Source organism: Alexandromys fortis, unplaced genomic scaffold, assembly GCF_014885135.2.
Source record: "Alexandromys fortis isolate MF-2015 unplaced genomic scaffold, M_Fortis_MF-2015_v1.1 scaffold_261, whole genome shotgun sequence".
Classification (NCBI taxonomy): Eukaryota; Metazoa; Chordata; class Mammalia; order Rodentia; family Cricetidae; genus Alexandromys; species Alexandromys fortis.
Genome location: NW_026068144.1, coordinates 675,463 through 686,592, shown reverse-complemented (window position 1 = coordinate 686,592; position 11,130 = coordinate 675,463). Strand labels below are relative to the sequence as shown.

Below are 11,130 nucleotides of genomic sequence, written 5' to 3'. Positions count from 1 at the left end.
TCTTGGTCACATTGCTTTTGAACCGGGCAAGGCCAAATTCCTGGACAGCTCGAGAGACACCAAATAAGCTGGAGGAGACCCAGGCTTCCCGACGGATTTCGGTCCAGCCGCTGTTGTCAGAGTTCACACAGTAAACACATCGTTCCTCCACCACCATCAGCCGGGCGTGGTTGATGTTCCAGGTGAAGGTGGTCATGGTCTGGTTCTGTGGGTCCACAATAGAGTCCTCCAGGATGTACACCGAGTGAGCAACATTGGCATCCTGTTGGTCTTGGTCAGGAGTCTCCGAGACAGAAGCTTCTGGTCAGGGGTCACCTCCCGGTGTACTATGTCTTCCGTTAAGACATGTTTGCTATAGGGATTCGGGTACCGTTGCCAGAAGGCAGCGAACATTTGGTCCCAGGAACTTCGGAGCACGCTCTGGCCCAGGAAATACTTCACCATCGTCCTGACCTGGACGGGCTCAGCACCCGTGCAGCATCAGGGTGAAAACCCCGGGGGTGGGAGGCACGTGGCTCGGCGCACGCCCGCCAGGCTCGCAGCTCAGTCACCGCCGCACCGCGCCCAAGTCCCTACGGCCGCCATGAGGGACTATAAGACTCGTGATTTCTTATTAATAAAGAAACTGCCTAGCCCCATTTGATAGGCCAACCCTTAGGTAGGCGGAGAAAAACAGAACAGGATGCTGGGAGAAAGAAGCTGAGTCAGGAGTCGCCATGATTCTCCCACTCCAGACAGACGCAGGTTAAGATCTTCTCTGGTAAGCCACCTTGTGGGCTACACAGATTATTAGAAATGGGTTAGATTAATATGTAAGAGCTAGCCAATAAGAGGCTACAGATAACGGGCCAGACAGTGTTTAAAAGAACACAGTTTCCGTGTAATTATTTCGGGCATAAGCTAGCCATGCAGGCGGCCGGGTGCAGGGGACACAGCCTCGCCGCTCTTATCACTACAACAGAAGCAGATGCGTGGTTATTGGTCTGGTTGGAATGAGGCAGGGGACATAGGTGGTTTTTCCTTTTCCAGCACAGATGTATGGCAACAGATATCCTGTTACTTTTTGGTTTTTCCTTTCCCAGCACAGATGTATGGCAACAGACATCCCGTTATATAGATATCCTATCTCACAAATATCCTGCTTTTCAGCCAGGGTCCCTGACCTCACCCTGCACTTACATTGGTTTGTCAAGAGCCTTGTGAAATGATGTTACAGCAGTTAAGCTGGGTTCCTTCATAGGGGGAATTGTTTCTTTTGTAAACTGCTGATATTCTAAGTTTGGTACATGTGCTGACTATAGGCATCCTGTTTCCCTAAGCAAACGGGATGTTCTCGTGAGAGCCGGCTAGCTGCAGGTCCTGAGAGGGTCCTGAGGGTCTCAAGCGAACAGGATGTTCTCATGAGAGCCGGCTAGCTGCGGGTTCTGAAAATCTTTCAAACAAACAGGACGTTTTCACGGGAGCATGCTAGCTGCAGGTCCTGAGGGGGTGGTCTGTAGGGTCTTTCACACCCAAGCATCATGTTCCCTCACATACCAGCAGAGCGCTTGCTTTGGGGAGACTCTTTAGAGACAGGTGCATGTAGGTGCCTTCTTGCCTCACTCTCTACAGCTTGGTGGGTTTGAGTTTCTGCTCTTTTCAATGTTTCCATTTCTCAGAAAAAGAGTTTTCCTTCCTCACTATCCAGTCCCTCAAAATGATGGCTGGATAGGTGCTAAGGAATGCAGATTGGGTTGTGTGGCCCACAAGAGAAGAGGGCCACCCAGCTCGGGCCACTACGCTCCGGCCACCAAGCTCACCCTCACTAGGTAGAGCCAATCACGTTGGAGTAGATCACTTAATGTCCCTTTGTTTCTTCTTTTCTATGGCCTATAAATCAGTAGTTGTGGTCTTTCTCTTTTTGAGCTGTCGTCAGTAGGGAGCTTGGGGTCTTCTAGAAGCTTCAGAGCTGTTCTAGGTCTCTGTCTCTTCCAGCTCATTACACCAGTGAATGGGAAGAAGCACCTGGACTTGTCTGGACAGGATCCAAACCACCAAAGAGACAAGCCTCTGGAAATGGCAGGGAGGGATTATTCCGAGTAAGTTATTTGAGGTGGAAAGGCATACCTTAGCTGTGGCTGGCACCATTGGACTGGGGCCTTGAACTGAAGAAAAAGGAGAAGGTGAAATGAGTAACAGCCTTTATCTCTCTGGTTCCTGACTTCAGAGACAATGGACCAGCCGTTTTGAGCTCCTTCCATCAGGGCTTACAAACCATGATCGAAACCATGATAAACCATTGCCAACTCTGAGCCTAAATAAACTTCCTTCCTTAAGTGCTTTTGTCAGAACAACAGCACAGGTAACTCATATACTGGGCTCCTGACAGGCAGGAGCCACATTGCTATTTCTCCTGGGCCTTCAGAGTTTAGCAAGAGTCCGGCAATGAATGAGGGTGATGTCTACTTTTGGCACATTTACTGGAAATGACAGAAATGCATTATTAATGTTAACATAAATGTTAAATATTTTCTCAACAATTATTTAGAGAAGGCGTTGAAGACTGAGTGGGCAAGGTCTGCTGAAGATCTACAGCAGATCACAGTGACATCTGAGTGACCACTCGCTGTCCTTCTCTCTGACCTTCAAGTGGAGATGACAGGGACTCAGCCAGAGGTTTTGGTTTGTGTTTCTATTTGGTCCCAAATAATTTGTGAGTTATGTATATGAGTGTGTGTGCCCAGATGAGTACACATATGTGCATGCATCTGTGTCTGAAGGCTAGAGGTTGACTCAGGTTTCTTCCACTATTATTTGCCATTTTATTTCTTGAGACAGGGTCTCTCCCTGAGCCTGGGGGCGGGGGTCTCTGGTTCAGTCAGGCTGGTTGTCAGTGAGCATCAGAGATGTTTCCACTTCCTGGGCACTAGGGTTACAGACATATGCCCTGTGCCTGGCTCTTTGTGTAATTGCTGAGAACCAGAACTCAAGTCTCCAAGACTATGTGGCAAACACTTTATCACCTGAGCCATTGCAAGTGAAGCAGCACCCTGTGAAACCCTGTGCTACAAATATGTTTATCGTAAGAGATGCAGTTAAATCAACTACTCCTGATTTTATTTTCTTGTTTGTAAAATTATGCCATTCTAATAACTTTAAAAAGCCCCTTTAAAGGAAAAAATAATGAATTCATTTCTATCATCAGGTTAATAAAATAGATTTTATTCTGAGGGATTGTAGAGACTCAGGCCATCATACCTGTTTCACTCCTCTGTACATTCTGCTTTGTCTGTTACACAGTATTTCTGTTTCTTTCAGTGGTCTGCTTATCTTTTTGTAAAATTTTATTGATTTTTTTTATTGAGCTCTACACTTTTCTCTGCTCCTTTCCCTGTCTCCCTCCCCCTTCAATCCCCTAAATGTAAGATGGAATCTCAGAGTTGTTTTGATTTGCATTCTCTGATGTCCAAGGATGTTGAGTGTCTTTCAGCCGTTGCAGACTCCTCTGTTGAAAGTTCTGTTTAGGTCTATACTCCATTTTTTTATTGGATTATGTGTTCTTTTGGTGTCCAATTTCTTGAGTTCTTTGTATATTTTGAAGATCAGACCTCTGTCTGATGTGGGGTTGGTGAAGATCTTTTCCCATTCTGTAGGCTGTTGTTCTGTCTTGTTGATTGTGTCCTTTGCTTTACAGACGTTTTTCAGTTTCAGGAGGTCCCATTTATTAGTTGTTTCTCTCAGTGTCTGTGCTACTGGGGTTATATTTAGGAGGTGGTCTCCTGTGCCAGTGCGTTCAAGTGTACTTCCCACTTTCTCTTCTATGAGGTTCAGTGTGGCTGGCTTTATGTTAAGGTCTTTGATCCATTTGGACTTGAGTTTTGTGCGTGGTGATAGATATGGATCTATTTCATTCTTCTACATGTTGATATCCAGTTATCCCATCTGCTTATCTTTTTAAATAGCTGCATACTAATGCATGGAATAGGATAAAAATATCTATTTCTTTACACTTTCTTTGCTGCCAGAAACAGATTTTTTTTGTTTAAATTTTTTTTTTTTACTTTCTTAACTTTATTTTGGTGGATTTAGAAATAAAAATGCTGTACTTACTGACTCATGCTTTGATATAATACACGTTTTCTAATTATTACAGAGCTGGCATTGAGTGGGTAAAGGTGCCCGCTGGCAAAGCTGGTGACCTGAGATCTAAGGTAGAAGGTGGACTGACTCTGTTATGATAACACACACACACACACACACACACACACACACACACACCACAAATAAGATAGGATGTTCCCTGTCTGTCCTGAAACTCACTCTGTAGACCAGGTAGGTTAGCCTTGAACTCAGAGATCTTCCTGCCTCTTCCTCCCAAGTTTCGGGATTAAAAGTGTGTGCTACCACCTGACCAAATTGCGGCTTTTAAACCATGGTCACCATGCTGCATGTCATTTCTTTAGAACTCACTTATGTCCTTTGGCCAAGATTGGCCCAATTTCCTTACTTCAAACTCCTGGAAATGAGGATCCTACCATATTCTTGTGGGGAGTTCACACTTAAATGCTGTCCTCCATTGTTTATTTTATTTGCTGATTTTCCTTAGTGGAATTTCCTCTGGGCTCATACAACTTTCTGAAAATGACAAGTGACAAGGTTTTCTTCTTCTGAATGCAAGCTAATCACTCCCTTCCCTGTGTGTGGTATATATCACAGTTTCCTTATTCAGAGTTCTGTTGTTGGTCACCCAGGTTCCATCTGTAGCTTAGCTATTGATAGCAAGGTAGAAATAAGCAGAGTGACGGACATCTCTTCAGCATGCCGAGTTCACTGTATTCCTCCGAGCAATCTCCACAACTGTCAGAACTGTACACAGTGGTTGGAAATGTTGTGGAACGGATACCAGCCATGCATACAGGTGAAATACTCACTGTTCCTTGGACTTGTACTTCCCTGATGATGAGCGTTTGAAAACACATGTTAGCCATTTATATGCCTTCTTTGAAAAAAAAATCTAATCAAGTAAGCTGGCTGATTCAGCTGCTGAATTGCTTGATTTTCTTGCTTATTGGGGATATTAATTCCTTTTTACTCTATCATATGTCCTTTCAGACATATGATTTCAATACCTTTACTACTATGTGCATTGTCTTTTCGTGTGTTCATTATTTAATTTTCTCTGAAGAAACTTTTTGTTTGATGTGACATTTGTTTATTTTTACATCTGTTACCTGTGACTTGTGTGCCATTAGGAAGGAGTTCTTCCTCTGTGTTTTCATTTAGAAGTTTTAGGCCTTATGGTTTATGTTTTATTTTTTTTAATTCATTTTACGTGCCAACCACAGTTCCCCCTCCCTCCCCTCCTTCCACTTTTTCACCTCCCCCTCAACCTCCCCTTTGACTCTCCAGAAAGGGTAAGGCCTCCCATGGAGAGACAACTAAGCCTGGCATATCAAGTTGAGACAGGACCAAGCACCTCCCCCTGAATCAAGCACCACAGGGAATGAGCTCCAAAAAGCCAGCTCATGTACCAGGATAGATCCTGGTCCCACTACTAGGGGCCCCACAAACAGACGAAGCCACATACTGTCACCCACATGCAGAGGGCCTAGTTCGGCCCTATGCAGGCTCCACGGCTGTTGGTCCAGTGTCCGTGAGGTCCCACGAACTTGGGCCAACTGTCTTTGTGGGTTTCCCCCATCATGATCTTGACACCCTCTCCCCCTTGCTCATATAGTTACCCCTCCCCCTCTTTGACTGCACTGCTGGAGCTTGGCCCCGTGCTTGGCAGCGGATCTCTGCATCTGCTTCCTTCAGTTACTGGTGAAGGTTCTGTGATGACAATCACCAATCTGATTGCAGGAGAAGGCCAGTCCAGGCACCCTCTGCACTATTGCTAGGAGTCTTAGTTGGGGTCATCCTTGTGGATTCCTGGGAATTTCTCTAGCACCAGATTTCTCCCAAACCCCCTAATGGCACCCTCTATTAAGATATCCCTTTCGTTGCTTTACCTCTCCATCCTTCCCCCAATTCGACTATCCCTTTCCTTCATGTTCTCATCCCCCATCCCCTCCACCTCCACCCTCAGTTTACCTAGGAGATCTCATTTATTTCCACTTCCTAGGGTGACCCATGCATCTCTCATAGGGTCCTCCTCATTACCTAGCTTCTATGGGACTGTGGCTTGTTGCCTGGATGTCCTTTGTTTTAGATCTAATATACATTTATGCATGAGTACATACCATGTTTGTCATTCTAGGTCTGGGTTACCTCACTCGGGTCGATTTTTTTTCTAGTTCCATCCATTTGTCTGCAGATATTATGATGTTATTATTATTTTTTTTTACAACTGAGTGATATTCCATTCTGTAATTGTACCATATTTTCTTTTCTTTTTTTTTTCTTTTTGGTTTTTTTGAGACAGGGTTTCTCTGTAGCTTTGGTTCCTGTCCTGGAACTAGCTCTTGTAGACCAGGCTGGCCTCGAACTCACAGAGATCCACCTGCCTCTGCCTCCCGAGTGCTGGGATTAAAGGCATGCGCCACCACCATCCGGCCATATTTTCTTTATCTATTCTTTAGTTGAGGGGTATCTAGGTCGTTTCCAGGTTCTGGCTATTACAAATTATGCTACTATAACATAGATGAACAAATGTCCTTGAGTTATGATTTAGCATCCTTTGGGTATATGACAAAGAGTGCTATTGCTGGGTCTTGAGGTAGATTGATTCCCAATTCTCCGAGAAACCACCATAGTGATTTGCAAAGCAACTGTACAAGTTTGCACTCCCATCAGCAATTAAGGAATTTTCCATTTACTCCACATCCTCTCCAACATAAGCTGCCATCAGAGTTTTTGATCTTAGCCATTCTGACAGGTGTAAAGTTGTATCTCAGAGTCATTTTGATTTGTATTTCCCTGATGGCTAAGGATGTTGAGCAATTCCTTAAAAGTCTCTCAGCCATTTGTTTAGATCTGTATCCCATTTTAAAATTAGATTATTTAGTATTTTGATGTCTAGTTTCTTGAGTTCTTTATATATTTTGGAGATCGGCCCTCTGTTAGATGTGGAGTTGGCAAAGATCTTTTTCCCATTGTGTAGACTGCTGTTTTGTCCTTTGCCTTTCAGAAGCTTCTCAGTTTCATGAGGTTCCATTTACTAATTGTTGCTCTCAGTTAGTCCTATGTGTTTCAGTATGTTGTGGATTCATTTTTCATTCAGTTCTAGGAAGTCTTTAATTTCTTTCTTTATTCCTTCCATGACCCAGTGGTCATTCAGTTGAACATTGTTCCATTTCCATGAGTTTGTAGTCTTTTTGTATTTTGTGTTGTTGAATTCTAACTTTTACCTGTTGTGATCTAATAAGATACTAGAGTTGTCAGTATCTCTTCAGATTTGCTTTGTGATAGAGTATGTGGTCAATTTTAGAGAAGGTTCCATGAGATGCTGAGAAGAAGGTATATTCTCTTGTGTGTAGTACGATTAATATAAACCCAGAAACAGATACTGGGTTTCAACCTCAAAGTCAGAAAAACAAAACAGCCAGCTGCTGGCTCTTACCTCTACCTCAATCCGAAATGGTGATGCTGCCTCCAGGAATCCTCAGAATGAGATTGAGCCTGAAAGCTCTCTCCTCTCATTGGTGCACCACTACCAATATTTTCTATGGCAAACTAAAGTGGTTGCTGGTATTAAAGGTGTGTGTCATCACTGCCTGGTCTGTAAGGTTGACCAGGGCAGCTCTTTTACCCTCTGATCTTCAGGCAAACTTTATTAAAATACAAGTGAAATATCACTACATTTGAGTTTGGGTGAAATATTCTCTAGATATCTGTTAAATTCATTTGAGTAATAGCATCTGTTAGCTACTTTATTCTCTGTTATGTTTCTGTCTGGCAGACCTGTCCATTGGTGAGAGTGGGGCGTTGAAGTCTCCAACTTCATTAATGTGCGGTTTGGTGTGATTTAAGCTTTAGTAATGTTTCTTTTACAAATGTTGTTGCCCTTGTGTTTGGGACATAAATGTTCAGAATTGAGACTTCAGCTTGATAGATTTTCTTGTTATGACTATGAAATGTTCTCCATTTTTTTGATTAATTTTAGTTTGAAGTCTATTTTTCTAGATACTAAGATCCTATACCAGTTTGCTTTTTAGGTCCATTTGATTGGAATATCATTTCCCAACCCTTTATTCTGAAATCTTCTCTTCCTATTGTTTTTAATTGTGCCTGTGCTTATGGAATCTTTTCCTTTAACTGGTATAGGCTGTGCCTGTTCTTTTAACTGGTGTAAATGGTGCTTGTATCTATAGGGTCTGATGTTGTGGGGGAGAGTGGTCCATGGGAAGGATATTCAGGTAGGTGGGGTTTGGTGGTGGAGTAGGTTTTGGGGGAGCAGAGTCCAGTGGCTGTGGTGGTGGTGTGGCCTGCCTGCAGATCTCTCGCCTGGTTTCCAGCTACTGGGGACTGCTCCAGAGCAATGGAGTTCCACCAAAGTTGGGGGCCAGTTTCAGCTGCCTTGCTGGTACTGAGATGGGAGCAGGAAGTGGATGGGATGTGTCATGGGGCTTAGGGAATAGAGATTGGGCCAGTTTAGCTGGGAGACCAGTCGCTCAACTGTTGTTCCAACTAGTGTAGGTGGTACTTGTGCTGATATGGACTGCTGTTATTTTGGTGGATGGTTGGCTAAGGGGAGGATGATGGGGTCAGTGGGTTTGGGTGACGGAGCGGTTGTGGATGTTACAGAGTCCATCGGGCGGCGGGGATGGCATTAAGTTCTGCCCACAGGTGTTTCACTTGCAGGCCTACTACTGGGAACCGCTAATGGTTATTTCTAAACGAGAGTCACATGAAAGGATATTTGCATGCCTGTGAGAGTCACACGAGCATGAGTATAAAGAGCCATGGTTATGTAGCTGTCCTTCAAAGGCAGGCGTGAGAATGGATGGTAAGAGAGAAAGCAAGGAAGAGCAGAGGACAGAGCTGGTTAAAGAGGGGAAATGTCATCAAACAGATGAATAGGGAGCGAATGCAATATTTAATATTTTCCCTACAATTTGTTTACACTAATCTTCTATGATTAGAATTACTCATGATTAGATAAAATATTTTAAAATAAATAATAAATAATGGAACTAACATGCGTCTATGGGTAAACAATAAGGACTGAGGGGAAAACAACTAAATTCCAGTAGGAATACCTGATTTGGAAATCTATGTTGTTGAAACTGCCTGACTCAACTCTCAGACATTTAATAACAACAAAACTTTATTCTGTTTGTCACTGTAGCTAATGTGGCTCAATCTTGCTTCATGTTGCTTTCTATATGTCATATGTGAAGACACTGTGTTATGACGTACACATAGACCTTTGCCACATACTAATGCCTGAATTCTCAATTGCTCTTCCCTCTACCCTCTCTGTATGCCCCATCTTCCATTTCTCTAACAATTGCCCCTCTCTCTTCTAGAAATCAACTTGGAATGTCCTTTTTGATTTTAACTCACATACACTGACACAGTTTGAGATTTGTCAGTGAGTGTCTGCAGTGCTACATGCTTCACGTTGCCCTTCTTGGCTTCAGAAATGGATCTATTCAAATGTAATAAGGACACACAATAGTTAAATAAACTTGTTACTTGCTTATTTTGAGCTAATCATTGTTAATAATTTGACAATATCACACAAGTGTTAAGTGCTAAAGCATCAGTTCAGCAATATATATTATAGATTAGGGAACAACCAAAAATATTTCAGATACAAAGACATTGTCCAGGTAATTGCCCTAATAGGTGAAATTTGGAAGCATTTCTAGACTTCCAAATGTTTTCTCTGCAAATGAAAGCAGAAACCTGCTTGGTTTCAAGAGTAGGATGCAACAGATGTTTTGAGTGTGCATGGCAAAGTAATCTGTAGTGAGAAGAATTTAAAATAAGCCTGGAGAGTCATGTTTACCCAAGTATACAGACTAAAGAGGAGAAAATGAAGAGCTTGACAGGCAGAATGTCCTCAAAATTAGAAAAAATACATATGTTAACTGGAGAATTTAAAGCAACAGCCAGGGAACACAATAGCACATTTGGAGACAGTCTATCAATTACACTTTAAGTGGAGCAAACTATTGTCGCTGGATTGCACAGACTGCCATTTCTTTAGCACTAAGTAATTAAAGTATGAACACCAATGAATACCTTTGAAGGAAAAAAAGGAACCAAGATTTCTGTTCCATGGAACTATGATGAAAAAAGTGAGAAACATCAGACTCTAGAAATATTTAGGCTAATATTTTTAAAGAAAATTGCTCATAGAAATATTATAACTCAATTGTCACAATGTGAATGCAGAGGTAAGTGCTTTTCTTCACATGAGTGGGTCTCTGATTGACCAGTTATTATCCTGCTAACTTTACATGATTGGGAGTGAACTATAGAGTGGAGGCTGGTTGGGAATTTAAAGTCTTGACTAGCTATTTGACACAAACTGTGAGACTGTAGCTGTAACAACAATTGCTCTAAATCTTAGTTTAAATCTATAAAAGGAATAACTAATGCTCACAGGGTCTCCTAGCTTGAGATGTTGTTCTGACAGACGGGTCCTATTGACCGAGTTTTCTGTCCCACCCAGTCCCTGCAGCTGTTCAGTCCCAAAGAAATACACAGAGGCCTAAATTAATAATAAACTGATTGGTCTTGTAGCTCAGGTTTCTCATTATCTCTTATAATTTATATTAGCACATCTTGTCTGTGTTAGCCACGTGGCTTGGTCCCTTTTTTGGCGAGGCAGTCACATCTTGCTTGCTCTGTGTCTGTCTTCCTCTGTGTTTGGATGAGGACTGCAGACTGACTCTCTCTTCCCAGAATTCTCCTGTTTTCATTGCTCCACCTCTAATTCCTACCTGGGTACCAGCAAATCAGCTTTTTATTAAAAATAATACAAGTGATAGGGCACAGACCATTGTCCCACAGCAAGGTTCCATTATTCACACTGAACCACATATATGACACATAACCTATGATTGGAAGACACAACCCAGAAAAAAACCCTGTTCATGAGAAAAGGATCATGGTTCTTAAGGAGTCTAAGTCTTGTATTAGAAATAGCTTGGCCAAGTCATGAGAGGAAAGTAACTATGACTATGTAATCTTCAACCC

General features: G+C 42.6%; 1 pseudogene; it reads right to left on the bottom strand.

Annotated features, from left to right (window-relative positions):
* Position 1: 1 nt before the first annotated feature.
* LOC126491320 (PRELI domain-containing protein 1, mitochondrial-like) lies at positions 2 to 588 on the bottom strand (annotated as a pseudogene).
* Positions 589 to 11,130: the final 10,542 nt, after the last annotated feature.